At 32.2% G+C, this 22,866-nt stretch overlaps 1 long non-coding RNA gene across 3 annotated transcripts; it reads right to left on the reverse strand.

Moving 5' to 3' along the window:
• Positions 1-15,842: 15,842 nt before the first annotated feature.
• Positions 15,843-17,167, reverse strand: LOC107935782 (uncharacterized). 3 transcript variants are annotated; one of them, XR_005912369.1, is made up of 4 exons: positions 16,948-17,162; positions 16,502-16,742; positions 16,322-16,384; positions 15,843-16,239 (listed from the first exon to the last, which is right to left on the reverse strand). It is a non-coding gene; the product is annotated as an uncharacterized lncRNA (long non-coding RNA). The 3 variants fall into 3 exon arrangements; XR_001694275.2 differs by having other exon boundaries at positions 16,502-17,167; XR_005912368.1 differs by having other exon boundaries at positions 15,843-16,384; positions 16,948-17,161.
• Between the last annotated feature and the right edge of the window lie 5,699 nt (positions 17,168-22,866).

A 22,866-nucleotide genomic window follows, 5' to 3' on the forward strand; every position in this document is an offset into this window, starting at 1 on the left:
CATATCCGTATTGTTGCTCAGCAAAATCATTAAGAGACAAAATTTCCAATATGTTGAAATGCCTGAAAAGCCAAAAGACCCAAAAGGGGTCATTAAACAAAATGCAGTCATTAAGATAGCACATACACATTATAAAGGCTGCAGCATAGAAGAATAACTTCAAGGGAAAGGCAGTAGCAGCTACTAAGATGACATTAAAAGTTATTTCTTCTAAAAAGGGAAAATGACCCAGGACATAACCATTGGCATGTATACAACAGAGCACAAGTGGTAGCACTAGAAGTAATAGTGCTGAAGCTGGTGTTGATGGCAGCAAAGAAAATTTTTAAAAAACATAAAATTTTTAAAAAATTTTATACTGAGAGTTATGTTGGAATACCTATCGCTCTTGAAGATATACGGATTCTATTAGACAAACGGTCGTAAGCACTTGTAAATATTAAATAAAATATATATACATAACATAGTCGTTTCATATTTAGTATTTAGTATTACGTATATAACTAATATTTTTTTCACGGTCATATAGTTTCAATGGACACCATACGAGGATCTGACAATTCGGGCAGTAATTCCGGATGAATTATTTCAAAATCCAAACATTTGGCATGTTAAGGTCCCATTGGTCAACTATGCTACCATCGAGATGCACCAGACAAATAGAGTGTTGAGCAATTTGGATTCCGACAACTGATTCCTGTGACACCTGAGGTGCTAGATGATGAACACGAAATTTACTTACGACAATCGAATATGCATTGGCCGGTATTCTTCTCGGAATATATCGAAATTTAGGAAAATCGGTATAATCATATACCTACTCGCAAACCGATCATCGTTCTAGAGTTAACGTGCGCGCCGGGTTACTTGTAATTATTTAGGATCTATGGCAACCCATATTTGCTCTCGGAAGAGCAGAGGCGTCGGCAAATCTGTGTTTAAAGGGAACGACGGGGCCCTTTAAATCCAAGGAGAAGGGATGACGGAACAGGCCCATCAACAGCGCCTACACAATCACCGAGCCCAACGCCTCAAGCAATGACGCCCACACCATAGCCCCTTTAGATTATGCTAGGTGCGTATCCTAGCCCTTATATGTGTCCTAACCCTTATATGTTTCCTTTTCCCAGTCTTATGCCAGGTTGGAATACATGGCTCGGTGAATCTCCTTTCCCGATAACTCCGACTCAATCGACAATATATAGGCCATCATCACAGGAGGGATCCCACGAGGCACCGTGTAACACCTCTTACCCGTATCCAACACCAGAATAGGGTACGAGATAATACCAGAACACATACACTTGTAAACATATTTAACCGAGTTAAAAAATTTCATCTAAATTAAAACTCTCAAAATTATTAACATGCTTTTATAACTCTTCACAATATATTCTCAAAATTATAATCTTAATAAATAGAGTCTATGAGACCCGATACATACTCATGCAATTCAATGCTTCATTTCCATTTCATTCAATTCACAATTTCTCATGCTCACAATTTAAATAATATCACGAGCAATTTCCATTTAATTCACGTACAATTCAATGTTACTAAGTTTAACACTAATACGTATTTACCATTTAACTCAATGTTTAACGATTATACCATTCATTAACACATTTATGAAATTCTCAATTTTGCAATGAAGATATCACTTTAGCTTAAATAACAACATAATCTTGGTATAAATACACTACCACTTATCCATTTGCTTTAATTCTTTTGGGCCCATTTGTCACTTACCATCTTAATCAAATTAGGGAACGGTTACGGAAAATTGAGTAATTCACTTCCACTTTGCCATAGTATAACTATGGTCTTACTTATGATCACTTATCACTTGTCCCTGATCAGATAAGTGTAGCTAGACTACCACTTATCACTTTGTCACTTGATCAGATAAGTGTAGTTAATGCTACCACTTATCACTTTGTCACTTGATCAGAAGTACTCAAATCCGGCGTTTCGCTCAATTTGATCATTTATCCATATATCAGGCTTACCAACATGTGTTAATTCATAAACCATTCATGACATTATTTCATGCCAAATCATATACTGAATATATCATACACACATACTATGAAACTTTATTTTCACACATGAGCTTAAACCATGACCAATAATTCACAAATATAAGCATCATTCATATTTCATCGTTTATCAGTTATAATCAAACATATGACCATTTATACACGAATCATTCATATATTTCCCAATTTTCCTCCTCCTCCTCTCCATTCCACATCCTTAATGTGTATAACACACTTAAACAACATTAACTATAATTTCACTATTCACTCACATGTATATTCAAAGTTGTTTATCCGAGTCAGAGTCACTAAATTATTTTTATCCGCAGCTACAGAGCTCCAAATTAAGATCCGTAAATTTTCCCTGAAACTAGACTCACATATATTCTTTTCATAAAATTTTTAGAATTTTTGGTTTATCCAAATAGTACAGTTTATTCTTTAAAGTTTCCCCTGTTTTGCTGTCTAACAGTTCCGACCACTCTTCACTAAAAATTAATTATCTCATTGTACAGAATTTGTATGATGTTTCTGTTTATTTAATTTGAAAATAGATTAATTAAGGATTCTAATCATATAAATTATAACTCATAATTATTTTTCTTCAATTTTTGATGATTTTCCAAAATCAGAACAGGGGAACCCGAAATCATTCTAACACTGTCTCACAAAATTTATTATATCTCATGTTTTGAAATTCTATTGCTTACATCGTTTATTCTATGAGAAACTAGACTCGATAAGATTTAATTTCATATTTTATTCATCTTCTAATTCAATTCCCACAATTTTTGGTGATTTTTCAAAGTTAACCTACTGCTGCTGTCTAAACTGTTTTAGTGCAAAATATTGATTACTAAGTTTATAACACTCTTATTTTCTTTCTCTACACTATTTCTAATCACTTTCTCTTATTTTCTCTTCACTAACATACCAAGAACATAAAACCTTATATAATAAAACTCTACATTAACATCAATTTCATACCTTTTCAATAATATCAAACTCAAAAATATATTGAAATCTTGATGTTCTTACCTTGCTCAATTGATTTCAATCTTTAACTCGATTTTCTCTCTTCTCTAGCTTCTATTTCTTGAATCTAACTTGATATTCTCGCTCCCCATAGTCTCATTGTCAATTTTCTCTCTTGGTGGCTATGGAAATTTCTTTGATTTCTAAGTGAAAATGGTGGATTTTTGGTGAAAGGACCAAATTGTAAAGAAAACAAAGATTTCTTTCTTCTCCTCTTCTCCTCACGTTAATGCATGCAAAAATGGTGGGGATGGATGCTTTTCATCCTTCTTTCCACATATATATACTAAATAAATTAATAATAATAAAATAATATCATTTAAAAAAATCAAATTAAAATATTAATAAACTAATATTTATTTATTAATCTAAAATATCTCCAACATCATCATTATCTTCCAGATTTCTCTCTCTTCTAATTGACCACTTTGCCCTTCATGATCTTTTAAAATTTCATCCTTGAGTCATCACTTAATTTGGTAAAATTGTGATTTAGTCCCTCAAACTTCTTCACCTTTTTCAAATTGGTCCCATTCCATCCATTTTTCTTAGTTTCTAGATTATTCCACCCTTAAAATATTTACACCTTTGGTCCTTCAACCTTTTTATATTTACACTTTAACCCCTTAAATTTTGAGTATTTACTCTTGGGCAACAATACTTTTCTCACTTTTACGATTTAATCCTTCCTTGCATTAATATGTCATAATATACTTCTCAATGTTGACATAACTTAAAGTTTCCCTTTTTGTTACTTTATTTCCTTATTTTACTATACCAAGGATAATATCTTACTGTAGAAATTTTCAAAATATTACATTTGTGGTCCCGAAATCACTGTTTCGACTAGGCCCAAATTCGGGCTATTACATACCGTCGGGAAGCTCATCTCATTTCCAATCCCCATCGCCTTATGGGATTCAAATATCTCCGCCGTGAGTGATGCAAACACCTCCGCATCCTTTATTCTATTAAGGTGGGTCATCCTCTCAATACCCATAACCAGAACAACCACAACTCCCGCAGGAAGCTGAACCAAGAAGGAATCTAGCGCATAATTATTGACCACCCCCATGTGGCACTGATTCTGACCGGTACATACATTGAATTTTTTTAATATATTTGTACAAACTATTTTTATATTGTTTTATATTGTTTTATTTAATAAAATAAAAGTTGCTTTGAATATTTTAATAGTAATTTATTTTTATATTTTTTCCTATTTAATAAAATTGTTTTGAATATTAACCATCTTCTCAAAATTATAAAAAACAAAATCTTTCTTGTCAATATAATTTTTTCTAAACCCTTACCCTAAACCCTTTTACAAAAACCCTAAAAGCTAAACACAAAATTATTATTATTTTTTTAAAACTAAACCCTAATTTAATTAATTTTCTTAAAAACTTTAAACCTTAATTTAATTAATTAATTTAATACCGCTAAAACCTAATTTAATTAATTTTTAAAAAAACTCTAAACCCTAATTTATTTTTTAAAAATTCTTAAACCATAAATAAATAAAACCCTAAATTATTTTAACAAAAACACTAACACCACAACCCTAAAACCCTAAACCTACAAACCTTAGGGAATAAACATGCAAATAGCCCTAACCCTAGAAAAATACAAGCTAAAACGCGTCACTGAGGGAGCGATTTTGCCACGTTAGCAAAGCATGTCCACGTCAGCGCGTTTTGTGCTGACATGGAAAAATCGCTCTCTCAGGGATGCGTTTTACTGGAATTTCCCTTTAAAACGCTCCTACGTGAACGCGTTTTAGTGTTTTCGGCCCGTTCCAATAAATAATAAAAAATGACCCATTTCTGTAAATAAAATTGGAAATTGGCCTTTATTGGTAAAATATCCAAAATGTGCCAATTTTTTATATGAAAATTATTTAAATTCGTAAAACACATATTGGGTGCCATTCCTTCATAGCAAATATCCAAATAATTCATATGAAAATAAATCTTTTATTTAAAAAAAAAGAGAGAGAGAGAGCAAAATCTTAGATTATTTTTCAACATTTGATTTATTGAGTAATTTTCCGTTGTGTCTCATTAAAAGGGACATTTGAATATTTATATACATAACTACTATTCATGGAATTGATGTTTTTATTAGACTCTATGCATGCTGAACACGTGTACTATTCTAGGTTGTCTGTTGGACTTCGCAGTTCCCACATGTGAACTCCTGTGGGGCTTGCTCGCATCCATCTGGTGGGTCCTAGTTGAGTCGCGAGTAGACAACCCGAACCTTATCTGATTTTTGGGTTGGTGATCATGAGTGTATAACACGATTCAATTTTTGAATTAGGTTTTTTTTGTTTTTGTTTTTGTTTTTGTTATTCAAAAAGCTTAATTCAAATTCTATATTTTTTTAATTGGTAAATATTAATTATTTTTATTTTTATCTCTATTCTTTTCCTTTTCTCCATTTTATGAATAAAAAATTTATTTATGAATTATAGATATTTATTTACATTACTTAATTGAGAATTTATTTTATTTTATTTTTCGTTTCATTTGTTTTTACTTTTATAAATTAAGTTAGTGCAAATAAATTTGTATTAACTAATATAAAATATTACTTATTTTTATTCATATTTACGTATGAAATGATAAAAAAAATAAGATTACAAATATATTTAAGACAATTAAATAATATATGTTTATCTTTATGAGCCAATATTTTTTTTAGTTAAGGAAGAATTTTTTGCCAAGAAAATAAAGAAGGAAAAAATGTTACTAAAATAGAAAATATAAATTAGTTCAATAATTTATTTCTATTAAAATATTAATTTACATTGTAATCTAAATCATTATTTATTTATTTTTCATTTATTTATATAGAATAAAAAGAGAAAATTACAAAAATAAAATAAAATAAAATATTTTGTAACTAATTAAATTTTAAATTTTGTTTTCAATTATAACATAAATTTATATTTTTAATTATTTATCTATGAAAAATAAGAAAAAAGAAAGAAAAAAAAAACAAAAAAGGATAATGGTTAATCTAGATGGAGAGAGAGGATCTTGATAGTTTGAGAATTTTAAAAAAAAATATATGCTTTGAAGTTTATGGATAAAATTAAGAATGTGAATAGGGACATGCAGTGAAATTAACTCGATAGAAACCGACACTTCATACATATATATGTTCATCTTTAAAAATGTTGAGCAAAGTTAAGACTTGAAAGGTGATCTTATGAGTGTTAATCTAATACGAAAGTTCCCTTCTTTGGCTTTGTCTTTGTCTTTCTTTACTTGGTCTCCAAGAGCAACCCAAGCTTTGTGTTCTTGCTCCATTTGTTTACCCTTTCAGTTCATTCTGCAAAGTCTTTGACTAGGTGTTCTTTCTTACTTTCTTTGTGAAGGTGATTATTTTTTGTATTTTTTTTCTGAGTTTTATTGTATCATTGAATCAAATTAAAAATATTAATTGAAACATATATTTCTTTTCTGGGTTTCAGTTGTTTTTTTTTAATCTAATGCCAATTATTAGCATTGTTTATAGTTTAAGCTTGATATGAGTTTTTGAATTGTCTGACAAGTGAGACCTGTGTAGAATCATGGAGGGTTAAAGTGTTTAATAGTTTGTTCATAAGGTGCTTGTCTTTTTAAAGTTTGATAACAAAATTCTGTGTGCTATATTTCCTCAGCTGATGAGTTTATATGTTCTAAGTTCATTCCCGTGTTGGGATTTTTGATTTTTGACACAATTTTTCGAATTTTGAATCAGGGAATTCAGTTTGGGCAGTCAATGACTACAATTGAGTTGTTGTATTTGGTGATTTTATATGGGGTAATATATCAAAGCTGCCTTTTTAGAGATGATACTTTCAGCTCTTTTAACTTCTATTGGGATCAATATTGGTCTTTGCTTTTTGTTTTTTGCTTTATACTCGATATTGAGGAACCAGACAGGTAATATCCCCATATATTCGCCTTGGTTGTTCAATAAAAAAAAAGCTCAGGAAGAGGATGAGTTCAACTTGGAAAGACTTCTACCATCATCTGGTTGGTTGAAAAGGGCATGACAACCATTTGAGGATGAATTATTGTCTATTACAGGCTTGGATTATAACACCCCTAACCCATATTCATCGCCGAAACAGGGTTACAGAATATTATCAGAGCTTACAGATCAAATATAGTTAATTCATAACATTTACTATTCATATCAGAAACCAATCATATTCAATCATAATGTCCCTTATATGGGCCATCGAGGCCCAAAATATGCATTAGAAACAAGTCGGGACTAATCCGGGAACTCAGAGAAATTTTCGTAAAATTTCAAAAAAAATTTAGGTGCAGGGGACACACGCCCGTATGGCTATGGTCGTGTGGCTCACACGGCCAAGAGACACGCCAGTGTTCTAGGCAGTATGGGCATTCAAAATAAGGGCACACAACCGTGTCCCTGCCCGTGTCCAATTTAGGTTGCTTAGTGACTTGGGTCACACAGCCAAGCCACACGCCCGTGTGCTAGGCCGTGTGATCAATTTAATTTGCATTAATTAGGTGCAGTGGTCACACGGCCAAGACACACGCCCGTGTCTCTGCCCGTGTGACAAATCCTAAGTATTCTATTTCTTAATTTCAATGATGCAGGGATACATGGCCAAACCATACGCCCGTGCGCATGGCCGTGTGTCACACACAGTTGAGACATAAGCCCATGTCTCTGCCCGTGTGAACGAAAATAGGTCATTTTCAATGCCACTTTTCTCACCCAATTTGCCTTCCACCGACAACAACATGTAAGCCCATTCACAAGCCAATTCATAACCCTTAAATCCAGCCAAAAATTAATTCATAACCCTTAAATCCAACCAAAAACTAAGTCTTATGCATGATATATCATCATATTTATTCAAGTATCCAACTTACCAAATTGATCAAATACTTATTTAAGCATGTTTATACCTAATATGCCAATCCAAGCACACACACATACCAAACATAATATGGTCTCATACATATATACATCAAAACATATTCAATGGCTAATTACGACCAAAATATGCATTTGTTAACATTGGTATATCAACCTATATATGCCATTATGCCCAGAAGAAATTTTGCTAATTATATCGAAACAAACCAATAGATAGTATGATGTATCTCTGACCAGCTTCTAACCTTTATGAGCTTTTGAGTACTATTAAACAGAGGAAATGAAACAAAGTAAGCTTTTAAGCTTAGTAAGTTCGTATAACGGGAAATTAACTTACCATACATTTACATTTAAAGTGAGCATACAAAATACATCCAAATCAATTTAATCAATCACCTAAACACACATCCTCATCAAACATGTTAGTTATGTATTTCATGTAAATAACAAGAATAAGGATAAGCTCATTAAATATTATACTTCTATGTGTTTTCAAGTAAATATGAGTGAGTCATTCAGAATTCCTGTTAACTTATATAAGAATTTCACCCGTTAAATCATTTGAAATATCGATGGATACATGGTAGTACACACGAAGTGCACAATACTGTAAATCCGTCAACTCATATTTAGGAGTGCTCATAGGACCACATAAACGGGAAGCTCATGTGAGCTATGTAACAAGAAGCTTATCCAGACTCTAACAGGAAGCTCATGTGAGCCAATAACAGGTAGCTCTGAAGAGACATTAATCGGGAAGCTTTGGATAGCCATATATCGAGAAGTTCAAGCGAGCCATATCGGAAAGCTCCAAAGAGCCAATTAACAAGAAGCTCACGAAGAGCCATATATTGGGATGCTCATAAGAGCTAAGGTGTGTCCACAACACATGCATGATCACAACCTATCAGGATGCTCAAAAGAACTATAACAAAAAGCTCATAAGAGCTAATAACGGGACTCATAAGAGCTAATAACGGGACTGTCTTTCGAGCTATGGTGTGTCTGTAAAACATGCAGGATCACAACCAATTCGAAAACTTTGTATCCACCGAATTTCATTTATCCAAATGGGACTTAATACTTGTCAATTATTGTCGGGCATATAATCAATTTCATATGCATATCATCTACACAATACTCATACATAAAATTCAATTCAAATATATAATTATACAATTTAGTTACACAAACTTACCTCAACAATGTTCGTATTCGAAACTCTACTAATCTAACACTTTTTCTTTTCCTTGATCTAACTCATTATTTGCTCTTTTCGGATCTATAGAAATGAATTTAACATCAATTTAATACATTTCATATTCAATTCAATTCAATTCACATTTTAGGAAAAATACCATTTTGCCCTTATACTTTTGATTAATTCTAATTTCGTCCCTAGTCTCGGAAAATGAAATTCATACAATTTAATCCTTATTCCAAGCCTGGCCGAATTTTTCATATAACAATAATAGTCCATGTATTTCACAAAAATCAAAATTTTTCTATGAATTTTACATCTTTTCAATTTAGTCCCTAAATCACAATTTCATACAAATTTCCTTTACAAAAGTAGTTTATCTATCATCAACTTTCCTATTTCTACTATAAAACTTCAAAATTCATGCATATTCATCCATGGAAAAAAATTAATACTTTGATAACTTTACAAATTAATCCCTAAAATAGCTAGATTAAGCTATTACGATTTTAGAAATATAAAAATTACTAAAAACTGGACAAAATTATTTACCCAATCAAGTCAATTAAGCTTGCTTTAACTCTTTTCTCTTAGCTACGGTTTCTATGTAAAATAATTTGGGGAAAGATGATGAAAAAGATGATATTTGTTATTTGATTATTTATCATCTTTTATTATTTCCACTTTCTATTTTAGTCCTTTTCTTTAATCAATTTTTCATGGATGAATCATCATAATTATCTACTAACTCCTCTTAATGGTCTATTTGCCATATAAGGACCTCAAATTTTGAATTCCATAGCTATTTGATACCTATAGCTACTAGAACTCAACTTTTACATTTTATACAATTTGGTCCTTTCCTCCTAATTAAACATGAAATCAGTAAAATTTTCTTAAAGAAATTTTCATACGTCATTCCTATCATAATGTAGACTATGCAATACTATTAAAATAATTTTTCTTTTTGACTCAAATTTGTGGTCCCAAAACCACTATTCTGATTTCACTTAAAACAGACTATTACATGGATGCTGTCGTGTTTATGCATATTTTTATCTTCTAGTAGTTATTAAATGTTTCTTTAGTTTAAAAAATAGAAATAGAACCTGCAGGTCACTTCTATGGGTTGTAACATATAGTGATCCATTTCTGTTGAGAGATTTGTAGCTTTGATGCTATAAATTCTAGCCATTTAACAAGGCAACCTTTAGTGCAAGATTGACCAAATTATGATATGCAACTATGTGGATCTGACTCTTTATTTTCTTGAACACCCACATACCCATGTCCCTAAACCAACACACTCCGAGTAACATAGGTCTTCAAGGCCGATATTAAAAAATATGTCAGCTTTGGCTAAGCAAAAAAACTGCACTATAAGTTGTGTTCTTGCTGAAGTCCATTTAGTATAAACTCATACTGGTGAGATTACAAAATTCCTTTTGATAGCAAGACTTCTTTATGAGTTCAGCTACTCATTTAAACTTGTTTTAATGGACTATAGTCTTAACTTTGTTCTGCTTGGTTTGGTTATAATTGAGCCATGTGAAGTTTATTTTAGTGAGTGTTCTGCTAGACTGATATCTCTAATTATAGGATCATTTCGACACACTACTTCATGTTTAAAATTATAGTGTCTATTTTTTCCAAGCAAAGGAAACCTTTTTTTTTTGGTTGATTTTTTCAAGAGGATGAACTTGATATTTTTGTGGCATAGTACATTATTGTACTACTACGTTTCTTCTTGATCTATCTTTTTGCATGTCATCTTCAATTAATTTCTAGTGATTTTTTTTCAAATGTAGTGTTAGAGTGTTTGCCTTTACCTGTGTCGTCAGAATCTTTGATCTTCTGCCAGTTAATTTTTTGGGCGACCAATTAACCATTGATTTATTTAATTTGCCGAACAAAACTCTAGAGTCATTCAGTGTTTCAAATGTGAATGATGGTTCAACAGATAATTATTATGTAGTTAGTTAACTTAAGTTCAGTTTTTTATATTAAAACTCCTGAATAACTATTGTTATGTCAAAGAAGAAAAAACCGTTGCAACTGAGACTTAACCAAATGCAGTCGAGGCAAAAACTTCTTACCCAAGGCTCGGCCTATTTTCTAAATGAGACTTAGTTTTTTACGTAAATCTATTTTTTAAATCTATATTTTTGTTCAAACCTTCTCACTTTTCAAGTGAACCTTCAAGTCGAACCGAGTGGCGAGACCCATAGACAACTTTAGTGCGACCCACACAAAAGAATCACAAAACATATTAACAATAGTTTTCCAAAATATATATAAAAACATTTTTTGGTAATTATTTTTATTTAAAACATTTTACTTTTTCCCAAAAAGTTCTAGACTGTTTATTACAAGCTTTAAAAAACATATTTTTAAAATAATTCTATCATTTCATTTATGTAAAAAACACTGGATATTTATTTGAGAAAATAGTTTTTAAGTAAAAATACATTAACAAATTTTGATTTAGAAATGAATAGTCTACTATCCTAACAAGTTACTATTTGCCTTCTCTGGCATGATTTTAGGTTTTTCTTGATTTTTAGTCTGGTGTTTGCTTTGGCAGCAGCTATTTAGCAAGATTTTCTCTATTCTCCTTGAGAAGTGATTCCTACATTTTTGGAATTTCTAATTTGCATCTATGGAAAATGAATTTGCTGGATTAACGCTTAATAAAGAAGAAGAAGCGATGCTACAAGTACAGATTGAATCGAACACATAAAATAATATACGGGTTTTTCGTCTGGTGGGGTGTTTCCTAACAGCTAGTGTTATTCACTTCCCAGCAATAAGAAGCACAATGGAAAATCTGTGACATTCTTTTAGAGGCATCCAAATTTCGGATCTAAGGGAAAAAAGGTTTTTGTTTCAGTTTTTTCATGTCATGGATATGGAGAGGGTTTTGAAGGGATCACCATGAACTTTTAACAATCATTTGCTGGTGCTACACAAGCTGCAATGGGGGGAAGACCCCTTATAAGTCCCTTTAATCTTGACATCCTTTTGGGTATAGATTCTTGATGTTCCCACAGGTTTTTTCTCTGAGAGTTTGGCAAAGCAATTAGGCGATTTCATAGGTAAATTCTTAGAGTATGATGGTTCAGATCTGGGGAAAAGATGCTGAAATTTTATGCGAAGAAGAGTCCAACTTGATGTTCGTCGTCAGTTAAAGAGGAAGAAACAGGTTATGTTCTTTGAAATTTGCTGAGGTTTAAATATAAAATACTGACACTTTTCTGTTTCTACTCTGGTCGATTGGGTCACAGTGACTCATTTTGTGAGGCAAAAATAGCGTTAGGTGTGGAAATTACTGTAATGGGTGGGGTTTGTAGTTGCGAGCACAATTTAGAAGAGCTTTAGCTTTTAGCAGTGTCTGGTTACGTGAGGATAGGGATGAAGAAAAGGGTGAAAAATTTGATGGCAGTCAGGTTCCAAAAAGCAGGTTGTGGGACGTGGAAAATAATTTGGGACATCGAAATGTCATTGACCCTGTATTAGAAATCAATTTGGAAGGGAATTCGAACTCTTCCTTACAATAGGGAGGTAACTCATCTACCAGACAGTTTCAATCTGTAATGGGTTGCGATTTGGAAGAAGGTGTGTTAAGAGGAGAAGAGGGGAAAAAGAGGCCTAAGGGGGAGATTGAGGAGTCGATAGCTAGGGAAGAAATCAATATTTCGAGGGTAAGGAATAGGAGAATGTTGGAAAGTAATCTTTTATCATCGGTGGCTGCCAAAAGACAAGCCAATCGGGCGTAATAAAAATTTTAAGTTGGAATGCCTGTGGTTTAGGGAATCTATTGACAATGCGATGACTTCGGTATTCGCTGAAGATATATAATCCCCAGATGGTCTTCTTTATGGAAACAAATATTAGCAATACTCAGATGGAAAGAGTTCGACAAAGTTGTGGTTTTGTTAATAGCATTGATGTTGACTCTAATAGTTTTAGAGGAGGGTTGTGTTTGGCATAGTGAGGTGATGTTACTATTACACTTCGAAATTTCAAAAAAGGCACATTGATGTGATAATTTAAGACTCTGAATACGGGAATAAATAGAAATATACAGGTTTCTAAAGCACCCCTTATGCACAGGATAGAGATGAATCGTAGGCTCTTTTGAAAGTCTTTGTAGTAATGAGGGGATCCCTTGGTTTTTCTGTGGAGATTTTAATGAAATTATGTATGGTTTAAGAAAAAAAGGAGGGGTACCTCGAGATAAAATAAGAATAAAAGTATTTTAAAACGTGTTGGAGGATTGCCATATGATGGATATGGGTTATTATGGTAATTGGTTTACATGGGAAAGAGGCAATTTGCCAGAAACGAATATCCAAGAGCGTTTGGATAGAAGAGTGGCTACTGAAAAATGGATGTTTATGTTTCCTGAAGCATCAATTCAACATTTTGTGCACTCTTTTTTCGATCATTGCCCACTTTTAATTACTACGAAAAGGGAAGACAACTGGTTAACTGATAAAGAGTTTAAGTTTAAAGCTTGGTGGGTATTAGAAGAATCATTCACTGCCAAAGTCAAACACATTTAGGAAAACATGGGATTTGTTGCAAAAACTGGAAAGCTTAAGAAAAGGTTTAGAGAGATGGGCTGCTCGAATACGACAAAAAAAAAGAGAAAGGAGTTTTTAACATCAAGACTGTCAAAGCTGATTGGAGCCGAAAAAGATGATAATAATCTGACTGAAATTATTGATATGAAGATTCAACTTAACTTTGAGATTGAAATGGATGAATGTTACTGGGAACAAAGGGTTCGAGTGAATTGGCTGAAACTTAGGGACAGTAACACATCTTTCTTTCATAGTCAAACGACTCAGCGACGGAGGAAAAATTTCATTCGTAAAATACAGTATGAGGATGGAAGGGAAACGGATGCCATACGGGAAATGGAAGTAATTGCTAGATCTTATTTTTAGAATTTATTTTCAGCTAGTGATAGGGGAAGTTATGACCATCTTTTGTCAGGTATTGATTGTTGTGTTTTCAAGGAGGACAATCAAAGGCTCACAACGAAATATACAAAGAAGGAGATTTAATTTGTGCTTTCTGAGATGGGGCCTATAAAAGCACCAAGTGAGGACGATTTTCTGGCTTTATTTTATCAGAAGTGTTGGCATATCATTGGGGAAGGTGTCACATCCTTTTGCCTACAAATTTTGGAGGTAAGGATGTTAGTTCGATTAATACTACTCGTATTGTGTTAATTCTTAAAATTGCCAATCCTTCTAATATCACTCATTTTCAGCCCATTAGTTTATGCAACGTACTTTATAAACTGATGGCAAAGGTTATAGTGAACCGGTTTAGAGAAGTGTTAGAAAAGTACATTGATGTTGCACAAAGTGCTTTTGTACTGGGAAGGTTAATTTCAGACAATGTTTTGTTAGCTTACGAAATATTACATACTTTAAAACAGAGGAAAAATAGGGGAAAAGGGGTTTATAGCGGTGAAACTTGACATGAGTAAAGCATATGATAGGGTTGAGTAGAGCTTTGTGAAGGAAATGATGGAGTGAATATGTTTTGATCCAGGCTGGACTGAATCTTTCATGAAATGTGTATCCATAGTTTCTTATTTAGTGGTCTTTAATGGTCATGTTAGAGAAAACTTTCGTCCAACTAGAGGACTAAGAGAGGGTGATCCTTTGAGCCTATTTTTATTTTTAATATATAGAGAGGGTTTATCTTGTCTTATGCGACTTGCAATGAAGGAATGATTATTAAGAGGAGTTAAGGGCAGTAGCAGTGGTCCACAAGTCTTGCATTTGCTATTTGCAGATGACTATATTTTGTTTGGGGAGGCAACAAGAAGAAGAGCTCATTTATTAAAGAGAATTTTGATTTAGCATGGAAATTGTTTAGGTCAGTGTGTTAATTATGACAAATCAATTGTCTTTTTTAGTACTAATCCGCATGAGGAAGAAATAATAATAGTTGCTAGTATACTTGGTGTGCGCAATTCAAATGACCCAAAACGTTACCTTGGCTTGCCCAAAATGGTGGGTAGAAAGAAAAAAAGTCTTTCCCAAATTTAAAGTATAGATTTAAGCAACGAATTTATAATTGGAATGTTAGGCATCTCTCTTAATGTGGAAAAGAAGTGTTCATAAAAGCTATTCTTCAATCTATACCAACCTATACAATTTGCTTTTTATTACCCAAATCCTTATGTGCTAACCTAGAGACTATTATTGCGAATTTTGGTGACAGAAGGGTCGGGATAAGAGGGGTATTCACTGGTGTGTTTGGAGGGGTCTTCGCACTTTAAAAGAGAACGGTGGTTTGAGGTTTCAAAATCTTGGTCAATTTAATATTGTGTTATTAGGCAAGCAAGGCTGACGTCTCGTTAACTTTCCAAATTCTTTGTTAGATAGAGTTCTGAAAGCCAGATACTACCCGAATTCGAATTTTATTAGTGCACAGTTAGGGAATTTACTTTCGCTTACTTGGAAGAGAGCTTGGGTAGCAAAGGGTCTTCCGAAAAGTAGATTATGCTAGAGGGTCAGTAGGGGGGATCAAATATTTGTTTGGGATGATCGGTGTATACCGGGAGTCGATACAGATAGAATAAGCAACATTTCTAACAATGAAGAACTCAAGTTAGTTTTGGATCTAATTGATGTCACAAATAAAAATTGGAAGGTTGGCTTAATCGTTAATACCTTTTAAGCAAACATTGCACAGAAAATTCTGCAGATTCCTTTGGCAAAAGCAGTACATAATGATTTCCAAGTTTGGAAAGGAGAACCTTCTGAGAAATTCTTAGTCAGAAGCGCCTATAAACTATTACAATAAGCTAATTTGGGTCCTAGTAAATACAGGCCGAGATTAAAGATTTCTACATAAAAATATGGAATTAACATATTCCTTCAAAAATTACAATCACAATATGGCAAATCTCCTGGAACTACATTCTTACTCTAATTAATCTCAGAAACAAAAGAGTGGCAGTGAATGTTTCTTGTCCTCGGTGTCGTAGTTCGGAAGAGGATAGCAATCATATTTTTCGACACTGCCCTACAATAATAGAGGTATGGCAGAACTTAAAACTTTATTGGATTATTAATAATACGATTCAAAGTTTTTAGGAGTGGCTTACTTGGGTATTCAGCATGGGTACTAGTAAACAATGTCGACTCTTTTGCTGTGCATTATGGTTAATCTAGAGTTCAAGAAATCAGTTGATACATGAGGGAAAAATCATGACAGGAAGGGATTTGGCGAAACGATTCCAAAGTTATATGTCAGAGTTAGATGGGCTAGAGGAAAAGCCGCTTACCTTAAGAGCTGATAGAAGGCAGAGACAATCCGAGGGAAATACGAGGGTGACAATTTATTTTGATGTAGCCTTTGACAGACGATCTTCTAAATCGACTTGGGACTGGTGGTTCGGGGCTTGATCGATGAGATTTTAGCCTCGAAGACAGTCATACATAGCACAATCTCATCTTCGTTTGCAGCAGAAGCACATGTAGGTTTATAAGCCATTCAATTAGGAATCTCAATGGGGTTTAATTCAACTGCAATTGTGGGGGATTCAAGAACGGTTATTAAGAAATGTCAAACTACGGCTCCAGATAAATCAATTATTGGGGAGCTCATTAGAGATATTCAAAGCAAAAAGGTCCATTTTCAAGAAATTGATTTCCAGTTTGTTCATAGATCGAAAAATGGATGTGCCCATAATCTTGCGCATGAAGCGTTAAAAAGGGTGAAGAAAAGTACTTGGTGGGAGCAGTACTGGATTACATCCGTCGCACACCGGAAGAAAGATGGCCGATACACCCAGATTGAGGCAGTTTCATGGGAGAACTACAAAGGAAAAGATATTAGAGAAGGAAAGTTTTTGGAAATTGCTATCGATTGAACTGCTGGGACAGGGAAGTGAAGAGGCAACAGATTTGTGGATTCTAGCTGTTGGTGTTGACTGGACTAGGGATTAGGTTTCCTTTTTGTTTATTTTGTCTTTTTGTTTTTGTTGGTTTTTTTGGACCTTTCTCTGTTATTACATTGATTAGGCCTGCACTTAGCATTTAGCTTTGATTATTTCTTTTTAGGATTAAGTCCAGTGATGTCTGGAACCAATTTCATATTGTTTTGGCATATCCCGTCGATTTACTCAAAATAATTTTGATTTAGAAATTTTTATGCTTAGCATCTTAAAAACATTAATTAAAATATTAAAAAATTCATGTTTTGAAAATAATGGATTATTTGTAAAATTTTGTATTTGATTATGATTAAAATATTGATCTGAATTTTTAATATCGTTAAAATTCTTTACTAAATTCATATCTATTTCAATATCATTTTTTTTATATCATTGTTAAGTGAGTATGTTTTTAGACTTAATATATTATTTAGTATTCGGGTTTGACAATTTTTCTAATATGATGCATGTGTTATTTGTTGGTCCAATTTTTCTAAAGATTTAATTACAGTCAACTCTTGTTATAACCATCCCATAAAATTTTACATCAATATTTTAATCATAATCAAATACAAAATTTTACAAATAATCCATTATTTTCTAAACATGATATTTCTAGTATTTTAATAAATGTTTTTAAGATGCTAAGCATAAAAAATTTTAAATCGAAATTTGTTAAATGTATTTTTACTTAATTTGAATTATGCTTAAAATAAATATCGCCTGTTGATTCTTTTTTAACTTGGAAAATATGGCCTGTTAGTTCTCTTTTTTTTGAGACAACGGTTAATGAGACAAGAAAAGACATATCAGCGGTCGCGATCAATCTACCATAACTTCGCATCTATCAAAAATTATTTTCAGTAACGGTCAAAAAGTTTGCCAAGCAAAAGTTTGCAGTGGCCAACAGTGAGAGAGGACTTTTTATTTACGCTTTGGTTTTTATGTAATTTATTGAACAGTAACCAAACTACTACTAAGCTCAGAAGCAAAAACTCGATTTACGACAACGGAATTTTTATGCTTAGCATCTTAAAAGCCTTTATTAAAACATTAGAAAATAAATACATAAAACTTTTTTATGGTGTGTGATATAAAAAATTATTTTATTTTTTTTACAATATTATTAGTGAGTTTAAATATTTTATTATGATTAAAATATTAATGTAAAGTTTTAATATCGTTAAAATTTTCTGTTACAATATTAATTTTTTGTTGCATTATTGTTAATAATATATTATTCAGTATAGTTTGACACTTTCTAATCTAGTGCATATGTTATTTGATGGTCACATAGCAACAATTATAAATTTTGATACCCAATCAATAAACCAAATCAGACACATTCCTTTCAGTTAGCAATGTACACATTCCTTTCAGTTGGGCGTGGCCCACAAGAGAGGAATATCTAATTTCATAAAGCTGCTACTAAGCTCATAAGCCGCGTCATACCTTTTTCCAATTACGTAAGCTAATAAGCCACGCATAACTTTTCCAAATGTGTAATTTCCACTGAGCTCATTACCCTTTCATACTATAAAAGCCTTGTCAATCCATCTTTGCTTCACATACTTCTTCTTAGCCTAATAATCTCTGAAAAACAATGAAATTTTCTGACAACTCTTCATCGTCAACATTTTCCTTGGGTTTCTCTGGGGACTTTCACATGAAGGGTGACACGAAAATCATGACACTGGTCCAGCTTACCGGCATCTCTGCTATTTTTCTGCTCAAGCTCGTGCTAGTTTGCATCAAACGACGAAGACGTGCCACTACCGCTTCGAATCATCTTGCTAGCATCTCTGGGGAAGACGAGGTTGATGCAGAACTTCCCTAGGTATCATGGTAAAACGTTCATTTCTCTTCCCTTTCTAGCTTTTGTATAAAGCATATAATCTTGGAATTTTTATTTTTATAAAACAAACGAATTTCTCAAACATGTTTAGCATTTTTTTTTTTTACTTTGATGAGATATGGGATAATGGAGCAGCCTGAGGGAGGCAATAGTTGTTGCTGTTTAATCAAATATATTTTAAGATGGTTAAATCATGATGACCACAATATTTATAATATACTGTATTTATTTGCAGATTTCTCGCCGTCGGGCCGGTGGTACGGTAGCTCCGGTCGGGAGAGTTTGATGGCGTTTAGAATAAAGTTGTGAGATTATGCTGGCTGCTTCTATATTGATTTTTATTTTTTATTTTATTTTGGTGAACAGTAACTGGGTTTTAGTAAGACTTTGAGCTACATTCTATGGTGCTATTTGATTTAGTTGGCTTTAAATATTATTTGGGTGTTTTTGGTTTTAATTATGTTGTACTCCTTGATTTTGTTTATCATTATTAAATTATTGATTATTGTCTTAATAAAGAAGGTAATTGAGTAAAAACTATGTCACATAGCCAGTGGAGGGGATGTGAATCTAATATTTTCAATCTATTTCAAACTTGGGTGGTTAGTGTTAAGAGATTAGTAAGATCTGAAAGAAGTGAAATGTAACACCCCTTACTCGTATTCGACGCCGGAATAGGATACGAGACACATTACTAGAACACATACATTTGCATACATATTAAATCGAGTTACAAAATTTCATTCAAATTAAGGTTTTCCAAATTATTAATATGATTTTATAAATCTTCACGTTATAACTCAAAATACTATAATTATAACAAACATAGCTTATGAGACCCGATATTTACTCATATAATTCAATGCTTCATTTCCATTTCATTTAATTCACAATTTCTTATGTTCATAAATCAAATCAATTCGCAATCCAATATACATTTCAGTACCACAATAATTCTTTTAATTCAAAACATATCACTAGAAACTTCCATTTAATTCACGTACAATTCAATATCATTAAGTTCAATACTAATATGTATTCACCATTTAACTCAACGTTTATCGATTTTACCATTCATTAACACATTTATAAAATTCTTAGTATTGCAATGCAAACATCACTTAAGCTTAAATAGCAACATCGAATCAACTCATCATCCTCTTTTTCGTCATTTTACTCTTCAAGTGTGAATTTAGCATTTCATTTCCTTTCCATCCATTTCCTACAGATATCACACAAAACAATAACATATCGAATAAAGTTCACAATTTATATGAAAATATTGCTATTATTTACACATAACTTACCAACATGAGTTACTCCATATACCATTCATGGCCTTACTTCATACCAAATCATATACCAAATATACCATACATAAATACTATGAAACTTTATTTTCTCATATGAGCTTAAACCATGAACAATAATATATAAATGTAAGCATCATTTCTATTTCCACGTTTATCGATTATAATTGATCATATAACCAATTATACACAAATCATTCATATATATATTTAATTTTCCTCCTCCTCCTCTCCATTTCACATCCTTAGTGTACTTAACACTCTTAGAAATAACATTTTCTATAGTTTTATTATTCACTCATATGTATATTCAAAGCTGTTTATCTGAGTCAGGATCAGTAAATTATTTTTATCTGGAGCTACAGAAATCCTAATTAAGAACCGTTAATTTTCCCTGAAACTAGACTCACATATCTTCTTACCATAAAATTTTTAGAATTTTTGGTTTAGCCAAATAGTACAGTTTATTCTTTAAATTTTACCCTGTTATGCAGTCTGACAGTTCTGACCACTCTTTAGTAAAAATGAATTATCTCATTGTACAGAATTCAAATGGTGTTCCAGTTTGTTTCTCTTGAAAATAGACTTATTAAGGATTCTAAGAATATAAATTATAACTCATAATTATTTTTTACAATTTTTAATGATTTTCCAAAATCAAAACAGGGGATTCCAAAATCAATCCCACCCTGTCTCATTAAAATTCAAATATCTCAAAACATATAACTCTTTTGCTTGCTCTATTTCTTTTATGTAAAAATAGACTCATTAATATTCACTCTCTAATTCAATTTCCACCATTTTTGGTGATTTTTCAAAATTACACAACTGTTGTCGTTTAAAGCTGTTTTATTCCTAAATTTACTCTTTAATAGTTTTATTACTTCTTTTCATCTTACTCAAGGGTTTATTAAATATCGTACCCAAGATTCATCACGTAATCTTATCCATTTCCACATGTTCTTTCACTTGTCCAATTTCCCCGATGAACACTTTGGAATATTAACCGTTACTCGGTGGAATCAGCACTTAGCAATCACCTTTAGAATCAATAATTCAGAGAATCTGCACTTAGCAACCCCTTTTTATCAGAGTTTCGGGGAATCTGCACTTAGCAACCCCTTTTTCATTAGTGATTCTGGGAATCTGCACTTAGCAACTCCTTTTTCATCAGTGATTCGGGGAATTTGCACTTAGCAACCCCTTTTTCATCTAATGAATCTCGGTCTATTCCGAGTGTTCAATCGAGAACCTTATTTTACAACATTTTACAAAAAAAAAATTCACTTTTCTTTTCACTAATCAATGTCAAATTCTAGTCTTTCTCAACTTATAATAACATATTTAACTTATTTAACACTCACATTCATCAAAATAGTCATTGACTCGAACTTTGGAAAAATTATGATTTTGCCCCTAAACTTTTACATATTTACACTTTTGCCCCAAAGCTCGGAAATTAAACTTCATCTCTTATTATTATGTTTTATGACATGCTGAGCATTTTTCCCTTCTATGGCAACATTAATTTCCCACTCTAACACTTACTATTGAACATTAGGTATTTTTACCGATTTTGTCGTTTAACTCGTTTTCACTTAAAATCGCTTAGCAAAAGTTGTTTAACATAATTTCTAGCTTCGTATTCTACCATAAAACATCAAAATAAACACATTTCACCTATGGTTATTTTTCCAAATATAAACCCTAGGTTAAATTATTGCTAGAATAAGCTAAATCAAGTTACCAGCACTCAAAAAACGTAAAGAACATTAAAAACGGGGTTAGAACGGACTTACAATCGAGCTTAGAAGCTTGAAAACCCTAACCATGGTTTCCCCCTTGCTAATTTCGGCCATGAGGCTGAAGATGATGATTTTTGGCTTATTTTGTATTTTTAATACATTTTAATTACCAAATTACCAAAATGCCCCTAACTTAAAATTTTCCTATTTCACTTATCTCATGTCCATTTTTGTAACCAATGGTCTAATTACCAGTTAAGGACCACCAATTTAAAATTTCATAACAATTGGAAACTTATAACATGTAGAACTCAACTTTTGTACTTTTTACAATTTAGTCCTTTTGGCTAAATTGAGTGCCCAAACGTCGAAATTTTTGAACGAAATTTTCATGAAATCATCCCGTGAATTTATAGACCATAAAAATATAATAAAAATAAAATTTTATTCATTGGATATGTGGTCTTGAAACCACTGTTCTGACTAGGTCCAAAATCGGGCTGTTACTTGAAAACTTGATTCCAGTTTTGATAAAATATTTTTGATATTATAGATGAAAACTTGATTCTTTATGACTTTGATACTTTATTTTATTTTGATATTATAGATGAAAACGATAACAAATGAATAGATTTAAGCCTCGTTTAGAAAACAGGCCGAGTCTTGGAATTTAATCAATATGAATTACTAAATTAAATTAATCAATTTAATAAATTTATGATGTTTCAAATTCACAATAAAACATTTAATTATGGAATTTAATGGTTATGTGAATTCCAGAATTTCAAAGCTTTTGCAAAAAAG

Source organism: Gossypium hirsutum, chromosome D04 (genome assembly GCF_007990345.1).
Source record: "Gossypium hirsutum isolate 1008001.06 chromosome D04, Gossypium_hirsutum_v2.1, whole genome shotgun sequence".
Classification (NCBI taxonomy): domain Eukaryota; kingdom Viridiplantae; phylum Streptophyta; class Magnoliopsida; order Malvales; family Malvaceae; genus Gossypium; species Gossypium hirsutum.